At 42.4% G+C, this 27,155-nt stretch overlaps 2 long non-coding RNA genes across 2 annotated transcripts in view; one reads left to right on the top strand and one right to left on the bottom strand.

Moving 5' to 3' along the window:
- Positions 1 to 27,155, bottom strand: part of LOC309654354 — a 498,770-nt gene that overhangs the window by 359,702 nt on the left and 111,913 nt on the right. The gene's annotated exons all lie outside the window — the stretch shown is intronic.
- Positions 8,626 to 25,952, top strand: LOC309654328. Its single transcript, XR_014260150.1, has 3 exons — positions 8,626 to 8,701; positions 8,899 to 12,319; positions 19,062 to 25,952. It is a non-coding gene; the product is annotated as an uncharacterized lncRNA (long non-coding RNA).

Here is a 27,155-nt window from a genome sequence, read left to right as displayed (position 1 = left end):
GAGTGAGGCAGTGGACAAGGGCCAGTGGCCAGCAATTCTCAGGCCCAGGTGATTCTCAGGAGTCCAGACTGGGCAGCACCATCACATTGGAGGCTCCTGCCTCTGCCCAGAGGTCAGTCCTGGCACTGAGGCCGGGACCTGCCCCAAACGAGGCAGCTGGAAGAGGAGAAGTTTCAATTTCCTGCCCTGGGCACTTGATCAGGGCCAGTCCCAAGGTGGGGGGTTCGATGGCGGTGGGCCTGCAGGAGGGGGTCAGATGGCCCCAGCTCAGGGAAGAACAGGTCTGGCAGGGACTGCAAACCAGGCTGACGGTTTCCAGAGAAAGGTAAACGTGAGGAGGCAGGTCTGAGGTGGAATTGATTAATGGGGTGGCTGGTCTAGATTCATGGGAAGATAACGACCTCTGCCTTTAAGATTATCGCAGGCTAATCATGCGGAGGATCTTCCCTCATTTGAAGACCAGTGCACAGAGACTGTAGCCCCATCAAACAGTATTTCACAGTTGACAGTTGTCTGTATCTGTGATTCACCTGGTCCTCGCCACAACCCTGTGTGCCAAGAAGGGGAGGTCGCATCTTCTCCATTTTGCCAGTGAGGAAACTGAGTCTCAGTTGGTGAAGGGGGCTTTCCCTAGGAGGCAGCTGGTGGTGAGGAGCCAGGAGAGGCGTCCAGGGCCAGCTCAGGCTGCAGTTCCCTGAGCCCTCGCCTGCCTTGTTTTTTTGTTTTTTGTGTTTTTTGGTGGGAGGAAGATAGTGGCTGAGAGTGGATTTCAGGTCCAAATTCTAGCCCTTCCCCTTACTGACTTGTGTGATCTTGGGCAAGATGCTTAATCTCTCCTTTTCCTCATTTATAAAATGGGACAGTAACGCTGACTTTTCTATTCTTGACGTCAGTTTGCCAGGAATGACTCAGAGCTTGGTTCTAGGCTTTCTCTTCTCAAAACAATCAGCTTCTCCAGCTTCTCATTCACACCTACCACCCCTATTACTCAAGCATAGACTGAAAGTCTACGCTTTCATGCATTTTCCACTTGAAAGACTCTTATTAGCTCTAGGTCTATACTGTCAACTGCCAATCCAACTTTCACACTTGGATCTCTCAGACATCTCAAAATGGAATTTCATCCTTTTCCCCAACCCAGCCTCCTCTCTCCCCAGATGCTCCTTCTCTGACGTCCCGACCAGCTCAGTAAATGGCACCACCAGCCACTCAGTTATTCATGTCAAAATTGGTCACTTACCATTTATATTTTTCTCTTCCTTGACTTCCACATTTCATCACTTACCAAGTTCTATGGATTTGGACTCCTAAATATTGCTCCAATCCACCCATTTCTGTCTCCTCTCCTTCTCTACCCACCTCATCTCTAGTCAAGTCTAGTCAAGTCACCCTCATCTTTCACCTGCACTTCTGCAACATCCTCCAGGAGATTTCCCTAGACTCACTCTTGCATACTTCCTGTTTATCCTTTCCACAAATGTCAGAGCTATCTTTAAAAAAAATCTTAATTATATCATTTATAACATATTACACAAAATTTACCATCTTAACGATTTCTAAGTATACAGTTTAGTAGTGTTAAGTCTATTCACATTGTTGTGCAATCTCCAGAACTTGTTCAGCTTGCAAAGCTGAAACTCTGTATCATTAAACAATTCCCTTCTCCTTAGCCCCTAGAAACCACCATTCTACTGTCTTTATAAGTTTGACTACTCTATGTACCTCATATAAGTGGAATTAAACAATGTTTATCTTTTTTATCTTTATTTATCTTTGTGAATAGCTTATTTCACTTAGCATAATGCCCTCAAGATTCATCCATGTCATAGCATGTGTCAGAATTTCCTTCCTTTTTGACGCTCAAAAATATTCCATTGTGTGTATACACCACATTTTTTTAAACCATTCATCTGATGGGCACTTGGGTTGCCTCCATCTTTTGGCTATTGTGAATAATGCTGCTATAAACATGAGTGTACAAATATCTCCTTGAGATGCTGCTTTCAATTCTTTTGGGCATTTACCCAGAAATGGAATTGCTGTATCATATGGTAGTTCTATTTTTAATTGTTGAGGAACTGTCATACTGTTTTAACATAGCACCTACGCCATTTTACATTCCCACCAACGGTGCACAAAGGTCCCAATTTCTCCACATCCTTGCCAACACTTATTATTTTTTTTTTATAGTAGTCATCCTAATGGGTGAGAAGTGGTATCTCATTGTGGTTTTGATTTGCATTTCTCTACTAATTAGAGATATTCAGTATCTTTTCATATACTTATTGGCCATTTGTATATCTTCTGTGGAGAAATGTCTGTTCAAGTCCTTTGCCCATTTTTAAGTTGGGGTTTTCTTTGTTGTTGAGTTGTAGGAGTTCTTTGTATATCCTGGATATTACTCTCTTATCAGATGTAAAATTTGCAAATGTTTTCTCCCATTCCATGGGTTGCCTATTCACTCTGTTAACTGTATGCTTTGATGCACTTCAATGGCTTCTTACTATTCCTAAAACACGAGGCCAAAATCCTCCATAACTCAACTTCAGCTTACACCTCCAGTCTCATGGAGCTCCCTGTGGATTATTAGGCTGCAACCACTGGCCTTCTTTTAGTTCCTCTTAGACACTGTGCTCCTTCCCTCTTCTGTTTGCTTTGCCCTTTGCCTAGAACACCACTTAACTATTAGTGTGAGCATCTGTTCAAAGATTACCTCTTCTAGCAGCAGACTCGATGAGGGCTGGGACTATTACCCAGTGGCACATGAGGCCCACTGTCTGTGATACTTTAGGGGTCCACAAAAATATTTTAATTTAAATTTCTTTTCAAATTATTTGAAAAAAATGAATATAAGAATAATGGATATATGATAATTAATTCAGTCTAGACTATATTTGTCTTTACACCAAGAGAGTCATAAAATATAAATTAATTTTTTTTAATGGAAGAAAGAACTCAGAAAGGCAAAAGTGCCTAGGGCCCACAAAATGCATAACGTGACCCTGATTATGCCTGTCTTGTTCACACCTGTGTCCTCATTTGGCCAATTAGAAGCCCGACACATACTAGATGCTCAGTTAACATGCATTGAATGAATAGAGGAATGAGAATAACAAGAAGGAGGTATCTTCAGCAAATGCACAGAAATTCCCTGACACAGATTCCTTGAAATAAACCTTCAGCTCTTAGCTATAAGAGGTAGAAGACACCAAGTTTCTTCCTGTCTGAGTCCAAGGGTACTTTGTTCTAGTGGCTGGGTAATAAAGCCATCTGTTTTGGAAGATTTTGGAAAGAAGTCTATAGAAGTCAAGATCCAGGCTTAACGAAACTTAATTCAACCTGAGTTGTCCACAGTTCTTAAAAACTGAGCCTGCACACACAAGGCCTGGGACTAAGGTAGTATTTTTCTTTCTTTGTTTTTTTAAATCTTTCAGTACATTAATTTTTTTTAAAAAAAAGCTTTATTGAGGTATAATTGTCATACAATAAACTGCATATATTTAAAGTGTAAATTTTTGACATATGTATACACCCCTGAAGGAGGTGTATAGGAGGGATAGTGATCCCTCCTATCTGCCCATCTCAGATCTCTATCCACAAGCAACTACTGATCTAGTTTCTATCACTACACATTAGTTTACATTTCTAAAGTTTTATATAAATGGAATATGCAGTGTATACTCTTTTTGTCTGGCTTATTTCACTCAGCATATTTATTTTGAGATTCATCCATGTTGCATCAACAGTTTGTTCATTTTTATTGCTGAGCAGTATTTTATTGTATTGATGAACACATTTGTTTATGATGAACATTTGAGTTTCTATTTTTTGGCTACTACAAATAAATGCCTATGAACATTCGCGTATAAGCCATTGTATGGACATGTATTTCCTTTTCTTTTAGGTAAATATCTAGGAGTATAATAGCTGGATTTTATGGTGGGTGTATCTTGAACTTTTTAAGAAGCTGCCAAACTGTCAAAGTGGTTGCACCGTTTTGCATTCCCACCAGGAGTGTGTGAGAGCTCTAGTTCCTCCACATTCTTGCCAAACTTGGTACGGCCAGCCTTTTTAACTTGAACCATTCCAATTGGTGTGTAGTAGTATCTGATGGTGGTTTTAATTTTTATTTCCCTGATGACTAATGTTATTGGGCATCTTTTCATGTGCTTATTTGCCATCTGTATATCTTCTTTGATGAAGTGTCTGTTTAACTCTTTTGCCTGTTTAAAAAATTGGGTTGTTAGTGTTGAATTTTGAGAGTTCTTTACATATTCAGGATACAAGTCCTTTATCAGATATATGCTTTGCAAAAATTTCCTCCCACTTTTTGCTTCTCTTTTCATTCTCTTACCACTGTCTTTTAGAGAGTAGAAGTTTTTTTGTTTTTTTTTTAACTTTTTTATTGAAGTCTAGTTGATTTACAATGTTGTGTTAATTTCTGCTATACAGCAAAGTGATTCAGATATATATATATATTTAATATTCTTTTACATTGTGGTTTATCTCAGGATATTGAATATAGTCCCTGTGCTATATAGTAGGACCTTGTTGTTTTATGGATGTTACCTCTTTTTTTTTTTAAATTAATTAATTAATTAATTTATTTATTTATTTTTTGGCTGTGTTGGGTCTTCGTTTCTGTGCGAGGGCTTTCTCTAGTTGCGGCAAGCAGGGGCCACTCTTCATTGCGGTGCGCGGGCCTCTCACTATCACGGCCTCTCTTGTTGCGGAGCACAGGCTCCAGATGCGCAGGCTCAGTAGTTGTGGCTCACGGGCCTAGTTGCTCCGCGGCACGTGGGATCTTCCCAGACCAGGGCTCGAACCCGTGTCCCCTGCATTAGCAGGCAGATTCTCAACCACTGCGCCACCAGGGAAGCCCCAAGAGTAGAAGTTTTTAATGTTGTTCAGCTTGTTTTTCTTATGTACAGTGCTTTTGGCATTATACCTATGAAATCCTTTCCCCTAACCCAAGGTGAGAAAGATTTTATCCTATATTTTCTTCTACAAGTTTTATTGTTTTAGGTTTTACATTTAGGTCTATGATCCATTTTTATTTAATTTTTTAAATTTTATTTTTAATTTAATTTAATTTATTTATTTTTGCCTGCGTTGGGTCTTTGTTGCTGCATGCGGGCTTTCTCTAGTTGTGGCAAGCGGGGGCTACTCTTCGTTGTGGTGCACGTGCTTCTCATTTCAGTGGCTTCTCCTGCTGTGGAGCACAGGCTGTAGGAGCACAGGCTTCTGTAGTTGTGGCACGTGGGCTCATTAGTTGTGTCTCGCGGGCTCTAGAGTGCAGGCTCAGTAGTTGTGGTGCACGGGCTTAGTTGCTCCGTGGCATGTGAGATCTTCCCAGACCAGAGATCAAACCCATGTCCCCTGCATTGGCAGGTGGATTCTTAACCACTGAGCCACCAAGGAAGTCCCATCTTTATTTAATTTTTGTATATGGTATGAACTATGGACTCAAACTTATTTATATGTAGTTAATTAATTTTCCCACAATAGTTTGTTGAAAAGGCTATCATTTCTCCACTGTATTGCCTTTGAGCCTTTGTCAGAAACTACTTGTCCATATACGTGTGAATTTATCTCTGAACTCTATTCTGTTCCAGTGATCTATTTTGTCTGTCTTTATGATAATACCACACTGTCTTGACTGCTAGAGCTTTGTAATAATTTTTGAAATCAGGTAGCTTTAGCCATTCAATTTTGTTCTTCTTCAGATTTGTTTTGGTTATTCTAGGTCCTTTAGAACCTAGAATATGTTAAAGAAATGTTAATTTCTTTAAAATAGCCATCTGGGATTTTAATTGCAATAGCTTTGAATCTATAGATCAATTTGAAGAAAATTGACATTATATACATATATAGATAGATAGATAACTATATAGCACGATATATTTTAAGATGTCAATTTTCTTCTACTTGATGTATCTATATCTATATATCTCCAGTCCTTTTTTTCAGCCTCATCATTCCTCTCCAGATTCCAGGCCGTAGCTCACATGGGGGCCCCACCTAGTGTTACCAGGAGCACTGACAAAGAAGGCAAAAGAAAGGATTCTGACAAGATGCAAGTTAAAAAAAAAAAAACCCTAAAATTAAACGCCAACTAGGAATAAGTATTTGTCACAAATGTGGTAGAGAGGTTAATAGCCTCAATCTTTAAAAAGTTTCTACTTTGATTTAAAAAAAACAACTACTAAAACATCAATATAGGAAAGTGGGTAGGGAACATGAACAGTTCACAGATAAGGAAATAAAAATGGCTTATAAATGTATGGGGAAATGTTCGGCTTTAACAGTAATCACAGAAATGCAAACACAACAATAAAATACTTTTTGCCCCCTGCTGCATCATGCAAGATTAATGCTGTGACACTACTCAAGGCTGGTGAGGGTGTGGGGAGAAAAGCACTGCTCCCACACTGTTCTGGCAATAGGCTTTGAAAAGCTTTAAAATATTCATATTCTTTACCCAGTAATTCCTCTACTGGAAATCTTCTAGAGAAATAATCAGAAATGCAGACAAAGATGTATGCGCACAGATGTTAATCACAGTGTTATTTATTATTAACAAACCAACCTCAATTCCCAGTGCTGTGGAATAGTGTTCAGATTACAATACATCCAAACAATACAGTCCCAGGCAGTTACTTAAAAATGATATTGACTAACATTTTTTAATGTTATGGGAAGATATTTTTTAAACATAAACTTGAAAAAACTCAAAGTTGCATATTCAGTATGATCCCAGCTATATATAAACTTTGCACAAAAAAAAAAAGGCCATAGATAATTTTAAAAGTTTTAATAGATTATCTTTGGCTGGTGTGATTTTGGGTGGTTATTGTCTTTCTTTATACGTTTTAAAGGTACATACACTAAAAGGCACACAACCATACAAATTTGACAATGACTATACCCACACATATCACCCTCCTATTACACCATAGAACATCTCCATCTTTCTAGAAAGTTCCCTTGCGACCCTTTCTAGTCACATCCTTCCTGCAAGAGGCAACCTCTATTTTTCTTTTTCTCCTCCTTAGGTACGTTTTGCCTGTTCTAGAACCTCATATAAATGGACTCATAAAGTACACTCTCCTGTGTCTGGCTTCTTTTGCTCAGCATTATGTCTGTGAGTTTTATACTTATTTTAATTTTCTAAATTTTACATGTTGCCCTATTCCAAGAATTAAAAAAAAAAAATCATCTTATAAAAGCAGGGCTCTCATTCTTTGTCCGCCCACGTTTGGTCTGCGTTCACTCATGTGAAGCTCCATCTGTCAAGCCCTTCACCCCCCAGTCCCACTGACCTCCCTCTACTGAGCTTCTGTGCAGCTCAGGGCCTGTGCTCCTCTCCCTGACACCTCACTGTCTGCTCCTATTAAGTGTCGCTGTAGGAGAACAGCTCTGGGGGCACCTGGTGACCCTGCATGTAGCCACAGAGGCCACGCAGGCAGCGCTAGACCCACAGTGGATGTGAGTCTTGGTGGAACGCCTTGTGATCCTTCCAGTACAGGAGAGGACAGGACTCTTTGAGGAGCTGCCACAGGGGCACTTCTCACTTGCTCCCCTCTTTCCAAGGAGGCTGTCATGAGACACTTCTCATCTCCTCCCAGGTTCTAGGAGGCATGAGGCTCTTCAGTAGCATGTGCCCCAGCATTCAGGTTTCAGGCTTCTGTTCCCCCCTTCGTTTTGGTGTCACCCTGCGCTTGGGCCACAGGGAGCTGGCACCTTTGGCTGCTCTTCCTTACACTGTCTGTGTAATAACCTGTCTGAATTTTAAAAGGGTTAGTTGTTTTCTTACCAGCCACATCCTCAGCTAGGCCTTGGCCTTGCCTTGTGCTTGACAGTCTCAAGTACACATCTTTTATTTGTTTCCTAGGGCTGCCATAACAGAGTACCACAGAAATTTATTGTCTCACAGTCTTGAAGGCTAGAAGCCCAAAATCACAACGTCAGCAGGATTGGTTCCCTCTGAGGGCTCTGAGGAAGAATTTGTTCCAGACCCCTCTCCTTGGCTTGTAGTTGGCTGCCTTCTCCCTGCATCTCTACATGGTGTTCTCTCTGTGTACCTGTCTGCATCCAAATTAATCCTTTTTATATAATGCCACCTGTCATGTTGATTAGGGCCCACCTTAATGACCTCATCTTAGCTAATTACATCTGCTACAACCCTGTTTCCAAAACAGGTCACATTCTGAGTATTGGGAGTGAGACTTCAACTTATGAATTTGGGAGTGGGGCACAATTCAACCCATAACAATGTCTTTGTCCCCAACTCGACTCTAAGGTCCTGGCCAGGAGGGTCTCAATAAGTACTTGGCAAGTTTGTGGAAGAAAGTGAACTAAATAAGGAGTCATCAGGAGGCGCCTGCAGGAGGACCCGGGGTGGTATTACCCCAGTGATATTCCCTCAGCCTTGTCAGTGACCCCAAACTGGCCAGGGTCAGGAAGATGGATGAAGGTTGTAAACCAGACTAACAACTTACTACTTTCCAACAGGGACAGGAAAGGCTTTTCTCCCAGCCGTGGCATTCATTGCCTTCTCTGGGAAGCTACATTAATCACCCCAGGATTCTGAGAGGCTCAGTGAGGGCCAGGGAGGCCCCTGGAGTGACAGTTCACACAAGTCCTGGGGAAGTCTGAGGAGGAACTCAGAGATGACATCACCCATTCTCCGATGTTACAGGTGAGGAAACTGAGGCCAAGAGGGTGAGCAGGTTGTCTGTCTTGGTGATAGGGTGACAAAGCTGAGACAGAACCCAGGTGTCTTGACTTCCTGTGAAGTGCTTTTTTCCCCCACGAAACTTTCACTCAGCCATTTGTCTTCTCTTGGACTCACTGTCCTCAGTATAATGTAGCAAACACCTTTGTACCCCGTCACAGAGGGTGCTGCCTCGAAGCCATGGATGCCCACAGGGTGGTCTCAAGCAGCTGGTCGAAGAGAATGCCCCAAACACCTGGGTCTTCATCAGACTCTCCTACCCTGGACCTGTGAGGACTCCCTGAGTTCAAGTTCAGGTACTGAATTTACTTGTGGCCCTTCACACCTAATGCCAGATTCCAGTCTAGAGGCCGAAATGGGATAATTCCATATCCTGCATTACCCTATGCTTTGTTGAAGATTTTTAAAAAGTAAAATCAATGTACATGGGCTTCCCTGGTGGTGCAGTGGTTAAGAATCCGCCTGCCAAGGCAGGGGACATGGGTTCAAGCCCTGGTCCGGGAAGATCCCACATGCCACGGAGCAACTAAGCCCGTGAGCCACAACTACTGAGCCTGCGCTTTAGAGCCCGTGCTCCACAACAAGAGAAGCCACCACAATGAGAAGCTCGCGTGCAGCAACGAAGACCCAATGCAGCCAAAAATTAATAAATAAATTAATTAATTTAAAAAAATCAATGTACATGTCTATATAAATAGAGTGTAAGCTCCTTTGAGAACCTTACCCTTTATCTCTAGTTCCCAGTTGTACAGATGCTCAGTGAATAAAAAAATAAACACACCAACTATATTTATGAGAGAAGCCCTTCCCTGCAGTGGTGGTTGGGTGGGAGTGAGGGGAGTCAGAATTGATGAATCCATTTCTTTTCCCTCTACCAAAGTCTACTCTCAGGGTTACTTTTAGAATAAATTTCTCCCCTGCCCTGCCCTCCCTTCAGCTTCCAGACAGTGGACCTTGAAAGAGGGTTTTTCTTTAGGGAAGAAAGTTCAATGACTCCAAACCAAAGGGTTGTCAGGTGTTTTCCCCCAAAGCCTCTGTTTAGGAATATCAGGGGTTTCCTTTTCAATTTTATTTTCAATCTCCATTCCAAGGAAGCCCGTGAAAGAAGCAGTGGGAGGTGAAGAAATGAAATCCAACCAAACCTTCAATGTGAATCTTCAGTGTAAACCCAGTTTTTCTTACTGGAACTCCAAGGCAAACATGATAAACATGATAAAAAATGATGCCATTTGAAAGAGCTCATTAGTGCATCTGGGAATCCCCAAGGGAAGTTTCAGGGAATCAGAGGCTTCTGGGAAATGCATGATTCATAGAAAAGGGGTTCACCATTTTCTCCCTGAAGACCAATTCTTTAATGTCATGACATAACTTCCAAGCCATATCTTACTTAGTCTGATACTTTTTAAGACCCAGCAGATATTAACAGTTCACTCTTTCGGGTCTCAGTGATGCATAAGGAGTCTCCAACCCTTGGTCTGAGCCTTTAAGAAATATCCATGCTCGATCCAGGGCTGCTCCCAGTGTGTCTTCACTGTGCTTTCTCTTCTTTTACAGAATCTAAAGACAGAGTTGGAATAAACAGTAGGAATCATCTGTACTATAATACCCATCGGTAATATCATTTCAGATACTGCCTCCCCATGAGGTCTTTCCTAACCTGGCAGCAAGCTAATTACTCCTTGCGCTGAGCTCCCATGGCCCTTGCACAGGTGTTGGTTACAACTTTTCCCAGAGTGCATTATAATTATTTGTTTGCATGTCTGTCTCCCGGGTTGTGGGCTTCTGAGAGCCAACATGGTGTCTTATGCAGGCTTGCATTCCACCCTCGCTCCTAGCAGAGTTCCTGGCAAATAGTGTCTGCTCAACCTGTTTGTGAAATGAATAAAGAAGGACCCCACTTTCTACAAGCAATAAAGCTGGGGATGCATAGAGAGACGAGGTGCCCTGGGTAAGGTAAAGACCTTTATCACTACTTATATTCTTCTGCAGTTAATTATGAAAGAGAATGAACTAATTGTAAAATATATTGTTTTCATTTTCTGTATTTATTATCTCTGACCAGATATGTAGAGTCCAGATGCTTCCAGTTTGTTCTTGTATGTTGCCTGATTGTCCCATTTAATGTGGTTTACTCTGGTTAATGATGGAAAACTACACTCCCCTGCTCTTTGCCCCAAAGAGGACAGGAATTTCTTGCTCAAATCCCAGACTTGTTTGGCCTGCTGATCATCTTATAGGAAAATGTAGTTGGCTGGGAAGTAGGAGATCATTTCCTGAGTCTTTTTTCTTTCTTTTTCCTACTTAGTATCTCTCATTCTCTGGACAACTCAAGGAGTCGACCTGACTATAGACCTGGAACATTTGGGAACAAAACCTCAAAGTCCTGAGCTGTCTCTTGCAAAACCTGAGCAAAGGTCCCAGTTAGCTGTAGGCATTTCCAGTTAGTGTCAGTATGTGAACAGGTAGGGTTGGGGCTTTCAGCTTTGTGTAACTTATGTCGGGAAAGCTGTTTGCTCAAAATTGCCTTTCTGACTTTACCCACGTGTACTAAGGTATTATGAAAGGGAAATGAGCATTGAAACTGCCGGGAGTGATTGTCAAGATATTTAGCAACATTTCTAGCACAGGCAGGGCCAGTCAGAGCCTTCCTTCCAACTCTGGGGGAGAGGAACAAGTGAGCCAGGGCAAGGAGGGGAGTCATGGGGGAGGACAGGGGCCGGAGTCAGCCGCTGGATACCAACTGATATAAAACTAGTTCAAAGTTTATACAACTGGGGTGACCACGCGGATGTGTCCCAGTGGAATAACTGCCTGAGAGTAAGAAAGAACTGGGCCAATTAACATCTCCACTACCCACCCTCTGACAGTGGTCCCCAAACTGTCAGCATAGTAGACCCAGAGGATCTTTTAAAAACTGCCAAAGCCCAGGCCATAATTTCTGGGGTGAAACCCAGTATCTTTGAAGCTCCCCAGGTGATTCCAATGTGCATGCAAGTTGAGAATCCTGCTCTATGACATTAAGTTAGTTATTTTGTCTTTTGGGCATTGGTGTTCCTTCTCAGTAAAAAGTGGACAATAGCCAGCTCATCTCTCATTTGAGAAAATCACATGAATACATGCAGTGCCTGACAGGTAGTGGGTGCTCACGAATGATTTCCTTTCTCTTTTCCCGCTCAAATTATTCATTTTCTTTTGTCACTTGTTTTGAATGTCGTCATTTGGATAAACAATTAACCACTTTTTGAAACGGAAATGTCCCTGGAAGGGCTTGGGGCTATTTAGTCATTTGTATCTTAGTGTGGGTTATTTAAGAGGATGTCTCTTGGAAGCCAGCTGACCTGAGGTAAACTAGGAGGTGGGGTTTCTAATTTCAGGAATTAGATGAGCCTGAGGAGTCAAGAGGCGTCCCCTGTGTTCTTGACGCTGCAGAGTAGTAGCTGCTTCAGCGTCTTGTCGAGAACCGAACCTCAAACTCATGGCTGCCTCGTTCTTCTCCAAAGCCCAGCTGAAAGTAACATTTGTGAAGGATGGCCCATTCCTGTGGTTTAGGCATTCTCCTTTGGCCGCCACAAATTCTAACAGGTCTGTGACTGGGGGGTCAGGGCTCTGGGAACGGGAATCCTAGGCAGCATTCTGTGTGTTTGTGTGAACTGTCCATTTCCTCCCAGGGAGATATAACACAGCTTTCTTCAGACTCTCGAAGGGAATTTCCACACCCCACCCACCAACAAATTTAAGAATTATTACTTTAACAACTTCCTGGAAGAAGCCGCCTCCCTGGGCACGCCCTTGCTGAATGGGCCTCTGTGGAATTGTTCTGCTGAATTGCTCTTTGTCATGATACGCAAATTTATATTGAGGAGCAATTGAAGAAATAACCCTCGAAACTCTTGTAATAAGGCTGTTGTTGATTTGTGGATTATATTACACTATGTGCATTCCTAAAGGAGCAAGAGAGACACTTCTTCCAAGCCCCTGGGCAGTTGTTTAAATCTTATGGACACTTTCTTCTTGTCTTTGGCTTCCAGAAAGCTTGGAGCATAAGGAAGGTTAGAAATAATTTTTTCTGGTGAAATGAGTGAAGTTCAAGATGTGAGGGTAGCCAGAACAACCTACAGGGCACCTCTGCCCTCGGTAAACTGGACACAGGAATGAGTGAGTGTCCCATCTTGAGAGGAGTGCCCTCGTTCAAGCACTAGGATTGCTCCTCACTGAATCCTCAATGCTGGGCACACAGTAGGTGCTCAATAAATGTTTTGCTGAATGAATGCAGTGTTCCACAGAGCTCTTGAAGCTCTGCTTCCTGCCAAACTGGGGAGACTCCCTGGCCTACCTTTGTGTTTTATTGTTATTTGGATCTCAAGGCAGGCTATCTTGTGAACCCACCTTTGCCCAGAGATCCCTGAAGAAAAAGCTCTCTCACTTTTCTCTCGCATCCTCTTCTCCCCCCACCCCTTCTCTTTCCCTAGGGTTCAGGCCTGGAGTGTGGTCTGAGTGACAGGCCAGCGCTGAGCTGGCAGACTTTCCACCTTCAGCAGAATCATTATTCCTGCATCCATCTCCATATTTTCTCTGCCTTGGGGCCTTTTCTCTTCTCATGCAGATCAATCCTGAGGTCTGGGCTCTGTGGTTGATTCACTCAATGACAGGTCTCAGCTCTGGCTCTGCTGACAGCTAAAAGACTTGGGGCAGATTATTTACCTTCTCCAAGCCTCAGTTTCCTCATCTGTGATACACAGGTAGTAAGAGTACTTTCCATATAGGTGTGGTATGAGACCCCATTAGGTATAGTGATTCAGGCAAAAACCAAACAAAACCCACCACAGATTGGAGTCCAAATAACATTTGGACTAGGTGTTTGCTCAAGGTTTCTTGAGGACACTGAGGAAGGAGGATACACGGCATACACACAGTAAAACTTCCTTAAAATTCTCTGTAGACATTTCTCTCTCTTACCCAAGTTCCATCCTCACAGCAGCTACCTTTTCGCTCTCTCCAGGTGTTGTCCAGTGCCGGGATCATTTTTCCTCACAACTCCATGCTCTTTTTTATATACAAAGGGTTCCCTTTTGACCTGTAGCTTCTGCATTTTTACCATCCCTTCAACAAACGAAAGGCTCTTCCTCAAGATCATTCTCTACAGAGAAATTATATATACTTTTATTTTAACCTTTTTTGTTCCTGTTGTAAATGTAAAGCATTACTTTGCCAAAATCCTAAAGCTGATATCCCTTTAAAATAGCTTTCTGTTTTTGCTTATTTGTAGTTCTCAACCTTGGCTGCACCTGAGAATCACCTGGGGAACTTTCAAAACAATCCCAGTGCCCAGGCTGTACCCCAGACCAATTGAATCAGAATTTCCCAGACATGAGTATTTTTAGTTGAAAACCATGACTCCAGGCTCTTGCTCCTTAAAATGTGGTCCACAGACGGGCAGCTTGGGCATCAGGTGGGAGCTAGTTAGAAATGTGGAATTTCAGACCTCTTCCCTATTGATCAGAATCTGCATTTAACAAGATCCTTGGGTGATGTGAATGCACATCGAGAGGCACTGCTTTTGGCCTTAACCTGCCGGTGAGGTGAGAGTGGCCAGCGGCGGATGTAAGTACTTTCTTGGAGGCCTTAGCACCAGGCAAACAAATGGCTGCATGATAAACTACCAGAGATCCTGAACAGGGGGTCTGAGAAGGGTCCTCACATCTCTATGTTCACCATGCTCCTGGGGAGATTCAGGGGATTATCAGCCAGTGTGTGTACACTGCCCAGGGAGGTGGTTTTCAGCCTTGGCTAGGCACTGGGATCACCTGGGGGACTTAAAAATAATCCCTATACCCAAGACTGCAGCCCAGACCAACTAAATAAGAATCTGTGGAGGTGAGACCCAGGTATCAGTGACCCAGGTTTCAGGTAATCAGGTGATTTCAGTGGGTAGATAATCCTGAGAACCACTGCTAGGTCTTTCTGATCCTTATCAAACCTATCTGAGAAGAATAATATTATCTGAGCATTAGCTCCTAGAAGAATTTACTTTGTATAAAAGTCAAAACCTTGAAGCGCAGGAATTAATCATTAACTGCTGCTGGTGGGAAAGAACTCAACATGGGCAGAGTAGCCTTCTCTTTACTGCCCCTGCCTAAACTTCCTGTCCTCTTGCAAATGTCCTACCTCATCTCTTCCTCTATTAGGCCTAAAATAGTCTATCCGTTTAGAGATCCCTGTGCTGGATGAAAACGGCTTTCAGTAAAATCTGTTCCTGGGTTTGGCCTCCCAGCATGTGCCCTGCAGCTAAACATCAGGACAAGGGGAAGGATGCTGGGAGGCAGGGGTTGTGTGTTTCAAGATGACCAGACTTTTCTTTTTTTTTAAATTTTTATTGGAGTGTAGTTGATTTACAATATTGTGTTAGTTTCAGGTGTACAGCAAAGTGAATCAGTTATACAAATACACATATCCACTCTTTTTAGATTCTTTTCCCATATAGGCCATTACGGAGAATTGAGTGGAGTTCCCTGTGCTATGCAGTAGGTCCTTATTAGTTATCTGTTTTACACATAGTAGTGTGTATATGTCAATCCCAATCTCCCAATTTATCCCTCCCCCACCCCTTGCCCCCTGGTAACAGTAAGTTTGTTTTCTACATCTGTAACTCTATTTCCGTTTTGTAGATAAGTTCATTTGTACCCTTTTTTTTAGATTCCACATATAAGTGATATCATATGATATTTGTCTTTCTCTGTCTGACTTACTTCACTCAGTATGGCAATCTCTAGGTCCATCCATCCATGTTGCTGCAAAGGGCATTATTTCGTTCTTTTTTATGGCTGAGTAATATTCCATTGTATATATGTGCCACATCTTCTTTATCCTCTGTTGATGGACATTTAGGTTGCTTCCATGTCCTGACTATTGTAAACAGTGCTGCAAAGATTTTTCTTGCTTTTACATCAGACTCAACTCAGGCCCTGCTAACACTCCCCTCCACCCTGCCCCCATCTGTTTATTTCCCTGGGGAATGTGCTGACAGCCTGCCCTTTGGTGTTGAATTCCCAGAGAAAGACGAGCTGAGCATTTGGGTGAGGAATTTCAGAAGTGGGCAGTGGCTGGTTCTACCCCCACCTGCTAGGTCACAGCTGGGCTCCTGCCAGGAACAGAAGTTCTTCCAGAGTCCCAGTCCTCATTTTCTCCCTCATGACTGCCAGAGACGGTGGTGAAGTCTTGGCCCTAGGTCAACTCCAACTGGAAGTAGCTCAATGCTAGGGATGTTCCCTCAGAACATTTCTAGGAATGAAGGAACATGCAGGAGAAGGAAGCCAAAAGAGTGAGTCAACCAGGATATAATCCTCCATGTTAAATGACCTTTTAGAATTAACATATTTTTACAGTTTTATTAAGGTATAATTGATACATAATAAACTGCACATATTTTAAGTGTACAATTTGATGTTTTGACATATATATACAACTGTAAAACAATAACTGCAATTAAGGTAATGAAAAGAATTTGTTTTTCCTTATTTTCTGAATAAATGAAAACAAATTTCTAAAATCCTACAAAAAAAGTGTGTGTGTGATGGGCTTCCCTGGTGGTGCAGTGGTTAAGAATCCTCCTGCCAATGCAGGGGACACGGGTTCCAGCCCTGGTCCGGGAGGATCCCACATGCCGCGGAGCAACTAAGCCCGTGTGCCACAACTACTGAGCCTGCGCTCTAGAGCCCATGAGCCACAACTACTGAGCCCACGCGCCTAGAGCCCGTGCTCCACAGCAAGAGAAGCCACCGCAGTGAGAAGCCTGCGCACCACAGCAAAGAGTAGCCCCTGCTCGCCGCAACTAGAGAAAGCCTGTGAGCAGCAATGAAGACCCAAAGCAGCCAAAAATAAATAAATAAATTTATTTTTTTGTGTATTTATGTGAGTTCAGCTGCTTTGAATTTTGGCAAATATATCTTTAAAAAACTCAGATGTAGAGGATCTTTTGAACTTCAAACAAAATTATTATTCACAAATCATGTATTTTGCAAACTATTCTTTTTTTTCCATCATTTCTATGTTAGCTCATAAGGAGTTTTTTTAAATTATATTACTGTATGGTTTATAAAAACTTTGGCATATGTTACTGCATTTCTTCTGGTGTGATTTTATTCTCACCAAAGCCCTTAGTGTTAATTATTATAATTTCTATTTTAAAGCTGAAGAGTGTAAAAGGACTTGGTTAGGATCACACAATTAGTGCAGCCAAAGGCTTTTGATAACTGATTCCCAGCTCTGTGCTCTTTGTAGCATACCAAGTAATCATTCATGGGTAAGAAAGAGAGGCATAAAAACCCAGACAATTAATTTTTAAAAAAATTCTTCAAACAGCCTTGACATTTATTTTTTAAATGAAGATTTATTTTGCCATGGTACATCATCATTTTTGCACCATGTGTGAATAAGTGAACTTTGACATTAATGAATTCTGTTAGAACCTTGTGATACTTTTGATGCATTGCCAGTTAGCCTAGGTGAAAGGCCCCAGTAATATCCAGACAGTTTCAATTGGCTTTCTTTTTCTTTTGGGGAGATTTAAGATTTTCTGAACTGAACTTCTTCCTTCCTTTCTTTTTTCTTATTTTTGACAATAGAAGTTGCAAATAATACAGTATGACCAATGATCACTGGGAGGCTTTTTACATGCTACTGCAACATTCTAGGTAGTTAATCCAGAGAGAAAGCCCATTCCCTTTAGGGGAAATGAGAAGATGTCTATCTTCAGTGTGTAGAATAAAGGCCAACTAAGAAGAGCAAGAAAGTTTAACCCGGAAAGTAATTAGATCCTAGGAGTTTAGAATCCCAAGATCCTAATGAATTAGTAGAAAATGTTGCAAGCTGGAAGGGACCTTAGCTATTTTTCTAGTCCAATCTGCTGATCTTACTGAGTGTACAACTGTGGTCCTGAGAGGGGGGGTATTTTCTCTAAAATTGCACAGCTGGTTAGCTAGCTGCAGAGCCAGGCTTAGCACAAAAGTCTCCTAACTCCTGGGCGTCTTCCCACTGGATCAGCGAGACTCCATCTTCCTTCAGTTGTGAGGAACCCTTCTGGAAGTCAAAACCATTTCAGAGATACTCATATAAGTCTTGCTTGGTAATGACTGGTTGAGAAAATAGATAATGAGAAAAAGCAACAGTGAATTCATTAATAATTTAAAATTCTTTTTTTAAAAATTTTTATTTATTTATTTATTTATTTATTTATATTTATTTATGGCTGTGTTGGGTCTTCGTTTCTGTGCGAGGGCCCTCCCTAGCTGCAGCAAGCGGGGGCCACTCTTCATCGCGGTGCGCGGGCCTCTCATCATCACGGCCTCTCCTGCTGCGGAGCACAGGCTCCAGACGCACAGGCTCAGCAATTGTGGTTCACGGGCCCAGCTGCTCCGCGGCATGTGGGATCCTCCCAGACCAGGGCTCGAACCCATGTCCCCTGCATTGGCAGGCAGACTCTCCACCAGTGCGCCACCAGGGAAGCCCTAAAATTCTTTTATATGATGTTGTCTTCTCCTGCAACCAGGAGAAAAGAGCCAGGAATCTCCAGGTGGAGATGGGGATGTTGCTCATGCTTACACCTGACGATGCAGTCTCACCCTGCAGCTGGACACTGCTGGTCTGGAAGTTTCCCTACCCAGTGGAGGGATGCTTCCACTGAGGGACAGACATGATAAAATCCTACAGAACTAGGACTGCCACTGGTGATATGATAACTGCTGAGGCTACAGAGTGTTGGCAAAGAGCTTGATGTTGACTATCCAGGGGAGGTGCAACTATCAAACAAGAGGCAGGGGACTATAAAGATTAGCAGAAAACAGACTATATCGTACAGGCAGGTGCACCAGTGACCCATTCCCCACTTCTTTCTTGCTCATCTTTTTTTTTTTTTTTTTTCTTTTTTTTTTTTTTTTTTTTTTAAATTTGTTTATTTATTTATTTTTGGCTGTGTTGGGTCTTAGCTTCTGCGCGAGGGCCCTCTCCAGCTGCGGCGAGCGGGGGCCACTCCTCATCGCGGTGCGCGGGCCTCTCACCATCGCGGCCTCTCTTGCTGCGGAGCACAGGCTCCAGATGCGCAGGCTCAGCAATTGTGGCTCACGGGCCCAGCCGCTCCGCGGCATATGGGATCCTCCCAGACCAGGGCTCAAACCCGTGTCCTCTGCGTTGGCAGGCAGACTCTCAACCACCGCGCCACCAGGGAAGCCCTCTTGCTCATCTTGATTGAAGGAAGGTAATCTGCCATGACCCGACGAAAGAATCACATTTGCTTTCAGTCAGTTATGATGTTCCTCTCTCCCCTTGCTAGGTATTTGATTTTGCAGCCTCCAGTGTAGTAGGAGTGGTCATCTGATGTCGTTCTGGCCAAGAAGATGGAAGGAGAAGGCTGCTGGAAGCTCTGAGGAAAGCTTTGGCTCTGCTGATGAAAAGTCCAGGTGTAGCCAGTGTCAGTCCCTCTCTAGTCATCCTTCCATGAACATGGCCAGGATGCCCATGGTGGCATCTTCTCATCATGAGGCAAAGGGCAAGAATGGAACAGAGATGTGACCCAGAGACCTGACACTGTAGCTAAACCAATCCCAGAAATTGCTTTCAATTTCTTGGTATGTGAGAAAAACGAATCCCTATTTATTTAAGCCACTGTTCGCTGGGTTTTTCTATTATTTGCAGCCAAAAGATCTCCTGATAGCAAAAGTTAGAGTCACCCCATTGGGCAAAAACCAAAAGAAACTTAGAAGAGAGGAGAAGGTAGCTATAGATGTTAGCTACAGCCTCGGGATCAATTGTAGAATTAAGGGCATTGTCCCTACCTCTTTTTCAGGTATATTTTTCGCTCCTTGCTAACGTATCTGAAAATTGAAGAATTATACCCCATTCTCCCCTAACCATTTTTAAAAATCATGATGGATGTTATTATTTTAGTTATTACTGGCTTAAGAATGTTCTGTTTTCCTCCCACCCTATTTATCAGGTGTGTTGGTGGTGGTTACATTCACCATTTGCCCTGAGTTTGCACAATGATGAAGAATAACCCCTAGAAAGGGTAGCAGAGGGAACACAAGAGGAGTGAGTCTCATCAGGAGATCGTGGGTTTAACATTGAAAACAACTTTATAAGTGAACGCACGACATGGTCGTCGCACCCAGTCCCTGCAGGATGCACACCTTTGGTTGTCTGCTTGCTGGGAGCAGATGGGTTGTGTGCAGCTGTGTGTGATGATTCGGATACACTGGGTTGGAACAGTGAAGACAGAGGGTGTGTTGCAGGTGTGCAGTCAGGGGCCTGCTGTGGTCCACACTCTCCTCGAGCTGAAACTCCTTGGCCCACAGCCGCCTTCTCTGAGATGGAGCCCTTGGCTGGTCTTTGCACAGGAGAAACCACTGCCTGGGTCACGGGGAGATTGCCTGACTCCAGAACAACAAGGCCCCACACCGGCCTTAACAGAGCCTGCTATGAAAAAGTGGCCTCAATAAATAGATTTTCTCTCTTGGAAATCTGAACTGAGTGTTCACAATGAATTTGCTACTTGGGAGTAGAAGAGATGTGAGGAGGTGCCTGAGTTCCATTAATGTCTGGGTACTAGTAGATCTAGAGATGCCTTCTTTCCTGGCTCCGTGAAGCCATGATGACTCCTGTTCCTGGATATTCATGTGGGATGGTTGGTATTATACCAACTTGGCTAGGCTATACTACCCAGTTATTTAATCAAATTCTAAACTAGGTTTTGCTGTGGAGGTATTTTGTAGATGTAGTTAACATTTACAATCAGCTGAATTTAAGTTAAGGGGATTACCCCTCAATAATGTGGTTAGGTCTCATTCAGTCGTTTGAAGACCTTCAAAGCAAAAGTTGAGATTTCCCAGAGAAGAAATTCTGCTTCAAGACTGCAGCATCAACTCCTGCTTCTCTTGGTTCTCTTTCTCTAGAGAATCCTGACTGACACCCCGTGAGAGTCTGCCTTCTTCATCACTCCATGGCACTGCCACCAAAGAGCCCTTCTCTCTTTGTTCCTTAAAATCAAAAGAACCTACACAAAAAACTCAGTGGTGTTCATTACCTTTGTGAAATGGTGGCTCTTAGTAGTGGGAGACATAGTGATTCAGTCTACAGTAAATGCTTGGTGCACGCATGGATTCTCAGACTCTCAGAATACCTTCAGTCTCCAGGAACTGGGAAGAACAGGTTGACCCGCTCAGCCTTAGGTATAGGATTTCGTTAGCTGCCTTTGCCCTGCACAGCAGAACAGTAGGAAATAGAAACATTGTTCAGGGAAGCAGTCCTATTCTTCCAGGATTACTTAGTGAAACTTGCTTAACCTTGTACTTCCTTGTTAAGAGAAAGAACAGCTCAACCGATGGTAGAGCAGGCAGGGACTCTAGGATACAGTATGCAGGTCTCCAAAGATACTCCCATTCTGAATTCTCCCTTATACCCCTGCCAACCATGGGAGATGCTTCCTCCATTGGAGACACGCCTACTGCCCTTCCTGTCTGAACCTCAAACTCGTCCCTTCACTGTACTCTGCCCTGTAATTACCTGTGCTCACAGATCAGTCCTTTGCTGAACATGGCTTATTCTCTTATTTTTATGCATGCACAGAATGAAGGAAAAAATGATCACTGATGTCTGGCAGGCTGGGGGAAGAGAAATGGGGTACGGCATGGGATGCTACTCTGGGTGGGGATCAAGCACTAGGCACTAGAATCCTTCTACAAGAGCGATAAGCGGTAGATATCGGGGTGGTGGAAACAAGAGCCGCCAGAAAAGAAGGGCCCAGGAAGACAAATTTCACCTATTTCATTTCCTCCTTTGGCCTTAAAGAGGCCAGAGCATAGTTTTATGCTCAATTACAATAACCACATTGGTTGTAATGATTGCCATTTGGCATTCTTTTCTCATAGCTCTTATTAATCCTTTAAAAAATGCTTTATTAGTCATTTTAAGAAATAAATGCATTGATAAACTTGCTGTTTTGGAAGGGAATTATCACAGTCTGGAGTAGTAGGAAAGAGTCCAATTTCAGAGTTGGTCTCATTTGTATTTGAATTCAGACTCTCATCAGCTGTGTGACATTGGTCAAGTTACTAAACCTCTCTGTTTATTCATCCATAAAATTGTGGTAATAATAATACCTACCCTGCAGGAACGTTATTAGGACTCGTGGAGAGTATACGTAACGTGCTTCACATGGTGTCTGGGAGACCTGTCGCACTGCCTACTAGCACTCTGCCGTAATAGCTGAGGGGTAATGAGCCCTTACAATACTGCAGGTCATACGCTAAGGACATTAGCTCATTTGACACAGAACCAGGTCCTGTTGGCCTCTATTCCCTCTGCCACTCTCCCCTGAGCCCCCTGTCCAGAGGCCTTTCTAAGGAAGCACAGCTGTGAGGGAAGCAGAATATAGGCCTAACCCTTCTCCTTAAGACCTGATGACCTGTCTGAGGCCTCACCTGGGCTTTACAGAGGCAGCCACAAGAAGCCTGGGTGTCTAGGGGATACAGCCAGGCTTAGTTGGTGATCCAGAGACAAGCTCAGGGAAAGCCCGGTCACCTCTCAGGGGAGTCCCACCTGAAGTGGATGAAGTTGGGTTATGGACCAGGGCCTACGGCTGGTCAAGGATCCCCAGAAAGCTCAGCCCACTCCCCTGGCACCTTTATTGCACATGGAGTGGCTTCTGCCCATAACCTCTGAGAGTTGGGGATACTGTGAGTGAACAGAGCAGAGCTATGGAGCCCTACAAAGCACATGGCAGGGAGCACTGAGGAGGGCATCCAGGCTTGGCCCTGCGGTGAAGTATTTGGTTACCTCCTGGGAGGGATCCAGTGCAGTTGGAAGGACTCAGGCCAGGAGTGCTGAATGGAAGGACTAAGTTGATGACATAAACTTGGGTCCAGAACCAGCCAGGGAGGGAGAGTTTTTGCCATGTTGTCCAGAGAAGCCAGGTGCTTGGTTGCCAAGGAACATCTGTGTTGGAATTTTATATGCAGGGCCAACAAAGCCAAATTCCTTAAAAGCAGCTTCTTCCTGCCCAGATGGCTTCAGCAGCCTTGACAGAAGGGTGTGTGTGTGGAGGTGGGTGGCATTCTCAATCTGGGCCTCTCCTTCTTTTTTAGGACTTTGTCCCTTAGTGACTCTTCCCAAGTTAAATTGTACTTCGTGCTTTTGTCAAGCACTTAACTAGGAAGGAGAGAAGATGGGCTGTCAGCGAGGGAAAATGTGTTGGAGATCATTCAGGATCACTTAGGTGGCAGCATCCCACAGTGATTCTCACTCCCAAATGTCCACACATAAGGAGTGATGGATACGTGAAATGCATAAATAATCCCCATGTCTAATTTAAGCCACAGCTGCCCTTCCCCCAGCCCTGACCCATTGCTACACAGTGCTAATCCAAAAGAGATTGGGTTTATTCAATGCCCACTCAGAAACCAGAGAGTCTGAATTGCCTAAGGATGTACAGATGGTGACTAGTGAGACGACAACTCTCTTTCCTGCCAAACGTCCATTTTTCTGGGAAGTTGAGACCTGGTAAAGTGTTCTCACATGTGAACAAAGGGAGAGAAGAAGATATCCAGGGTGGCAGCCCTGGGTAAGCCACAGTGGGTGGTTCTAATCAAAGGTGTTCACCAGAACTGCGGGGGGCGCCTTGACAAAATAAAGATGTTGGGACCCCACCCCAGACCAACTAAGTTAGAATCTCTTCTTGGGAGGTGTCAGGTATATTTTGAAAACACTCCCTGGGTATTTCTGATGGGCTGCTCAGATGAAGAACCATGGTGCTAGAGGAATAATTTCCCCTGAATAATCTAATATGGGCCATATTTCTCAGGAAGCTAGTTTTTCACTGATTGCTTATCTTCTAACAGAGATAGCATGACAGTGAGGCTAGGGGTATCTGTTCTGGAGCCCAAGTGCCTCCCACTTCCACCACATTCTTCGGGCAAATTACTTAACCATTTTGCTCTTCAGTTTCCTCATCTGTAAAATTGAACTAATAATAATGCCTACCGCAGACAGTTGTGAAAACTGAGGTAATTGTATTGGCCAAAATGTTCGTTCGGGAACAAACTTTTTGCCAACCTCATAATACATATCATTACCTAGTGTTTTGCAAATGATAATAAGCCTTACCCTGGATGGACATTAGCTATTATTATTAATGCATTTGACATGATAGTTTCAAATGTAGGATAGAATTGTTATTTCTGGGAGCCTCTGAAACAGGTAGACTGGCATGCTATTTGTTTTTCTCCAACAGAAGCCCATGGGTTATCATCTTTGAAAATTCTTTTTAGCTAGAAAAGGAAGGCACATTCATGCAAATTGGTTCAGGTTCACAGGCGCAGAGTGATCCAGAAATTAGCCTTGGCTAAAAATAAACCAGCTTGATCATTTCTGTTTCCAGCAATAGAATGAATTAGATAGCCAGAATAATTTTCCCATCCAAAACAACGGAAATATTGAATAAAGTATCTTTTAAAAATCTTTAAAAATGCATCTTTGAGCTGACATGAAGGTAAGAAATCCTCTCAGCTCCCAAACAAACTGAAACCAAGAACTCTGAGAGGTAAATGAATACCAAAGCTTGCCTTCAGCCTTGAAGTTTCTGCCAGATGCCAACACCTTGGGCTACTGCCTTGGAGGTTGTATGGGGATGGAATATACGAGTTTAAGTCCAGTGCTTGATCAAGGTGGGGTTCATCATAGGAGATCCTTAAATAAAGCTGGAATCCCAAAAGATTACACATGTTTTACGGTGAACACAGAAAGAGAAGCAAGAAAACTTGCCTGTCTCAATCCAGATAACCACTTTGGCTTGGCACAAACTGACTACCTCTTGCACTTGCAGTTCAAATTCATTTCACATGTGTGGCCCTGAATATCTAAGTCTGAAAATTTAACCTGTTCTCAGTTTGGTAATACCTGACATGACCAGCTGAATAAACACAAATATATTCCGGAGGAATCCTGCTGCAACTCAGTCCTCTCAGAATTTCCACAAATAATGTCCAAGGAGAATGAGCAGTTTACAGTAAAAAAAATCTCAAAACATGCAAGGAAACAAAGTATTATGATTGAGAGAACCAGCAAAAAATAAAAATAAAAAACAAACACATACTAGAAATAGATCAGCAAGAGCATTAGATAGCAGTTTTATTGAACACCACAAGTAAAATAGCTATGTAAAATATGAAGAAGTCTTGAAAATTTGAGCAGGAAGCAAGTAGACTTGAAAATGAACCAACAAAACATAACTTCTAAAAATGAAAAATATAGTAATTGAAATTAAGACCTTGGTGGATGGAGTAACGAGAAAATTGGATACAGTTAGAGAGAAATAATGGAGGTGGATGCAATGGCATTATCATTGATATAAATTTGAGAAGTTTAAAAATACGAATAAAAAGGAAAAAGAGTGGACAAAGTGAAAAATTTCAGTCAGATATAAGGAGGGGATTTAATTTTAACAACAAATGGCTGAGAATCTTCCAGAATTCTTAAAAAAGACACTAAAGTTTAACAAATCTGAAGGAGGATAGATAAAAGGAAACATCCTCCTTGATACATCAGAATAAAGAAAAAGACGTGATCTTAAAAGCAGCCAGAGAGGAAAGATGGATCTTCTACAAAAGAATGGCAACTAGTGTTAATGCCGGCTTCTATAATGGAAGCCAGAGGGCATAATGTGCTGAGAGAAAACAATTGTTAACAAGAATTTCATATCCAGACAAATGATTTTTCAAGAATGAGGGCAAAGATATTTGAAATAAAAGAAATACATAAAACAGGTAATTATCTACAGAAGGTCTCCACTAAATGAAATTTTATGTAATATACTTTGGCTAGGAGAAAAATGGTCTAAGAGACAAGATCTGAGATATGAGAAGGAATGATGAACAAATATAAATATTATATGTAGATAAACCTAAATAAACCTTAACTTAAATCTAAATAAACTTTAACTATATAACATGATAAAAATGTCCTATTTTCAGGAAAAAAAAATATTAGAAGCAAATACCACACAACATAAGCATTGGATTAGGTGGACAGATAATTGGAATTGAAGAAAAAATTAACCTTGACTTTTTCAGGAGGGGGTTAAAAATATTAATTTTAGAATTACTAAAAATGCATTTTATAATTTTTAGGGCAAACCACAAAAAAGATATGGACATGATAACTTCTTTTTTTTTTTAATTAATTTATTTATTTTTGGCTGTGTTGGGTCTTCGTTTCTGTGCGAGGGCTTTCTCTAGTTGCAGCAAGCGGGGGCCACTCTTCATTGCGGTGCGTGGGCCTCTCACTATCGTGGCCTCTCTTGTTGCGGAGCACAGGCTCCAGACGCGCAGGCTCAGTAGTTGTGGCTCACGGGCCTAGTTGCTCCGCGCCATGTGGGATCTTCCCAGACCAGGGCTCGAACCCGTGTCCCCTGCATTGGCAGGCAGATTCTCAACCACTGCGCCACCAGGGAAGCCCCTGGACATGATAACTTCTAAACAAATAAAAGACAAATGATGAAATACAAGCAAAACCAATCTTGCTTAACTCACAAGAAGTGGGGTGTAGGAGAAGAATAAAGTGAGACAAATATAAAACACATAGTAGGATGTTAGAAATAAATTCAAATATAATAGTAATTACTATAAATACAACAGGACTGAAGTCCTCGGTTAAAAGACAAAAATTGATAACCTGGATAAAGAAATACAATCTAGCATATGCTATTTACATGAGATGCTTTTTAAACATAAGGATATAGAAATATTGGAAGTTAAAGGATGGAAAAAGATAAAATAAGCAAGTACTAATCAAAAGAAAGATGGAAAAATATATTAATATCAGAAAAAAACAGACTTTAAGCCAAACAGTTTTATGAGCAATGAGTCACCACATCATGGTAAAATGCTTAATTTCCCAAAAATATATAATAATTCTAAACTTGTAAGACATAGTATATATGATATATATGAAATACCATTTATATTAGCAATAAAATATATTTTATATATATAATATATATATATTTTTAAATAAGAACCTTAGGATTCTTTTTTTTTTTTTTTAATTTTTATTTATTTATTTATGGCTGTGTTGGGTCTTCGTTTCTGTGCGAGGGCTTTCTTTAGTTGTGGCAAGCGGGGACCACTCTTCATCGCGGTGCGCGGGCCTCTCACTATCGCGGCCTCTCTTGTTGCGGAGCACAGGCTCCAGACGCGCAGGCTCAGTACTTGTGGCTCACGGGCCTAGCTGCTCTGCGGCATGTGGGATCTTCCCAGACCAGGGCCCGAACCCGTGTCCCCTGCATTAGCAGGCAGATTCTCAACCACTGCGCCACCAGGGAAGCCCTATATATAATATTATATGTAATATATATTATATATATACATACAGCTTT

This window comes from Balaenoptera physalus (assembly GCF_965194825.1).
Source record: "Balaenoptera physalus genome assembly, chromosome: 2".
Lineage (NCBI taxonomy): Eukaryota > Metazoa > Chordata > Mammalia > Artiodactyla > Balaenopteridae > Balaenoptera > Balaenoptera physalus.
The sequence above is the reverse complement of the archived record's forward strand: the minus strand, read 5'-3'. Positions and strand labels throughout refer to the sequence as shown.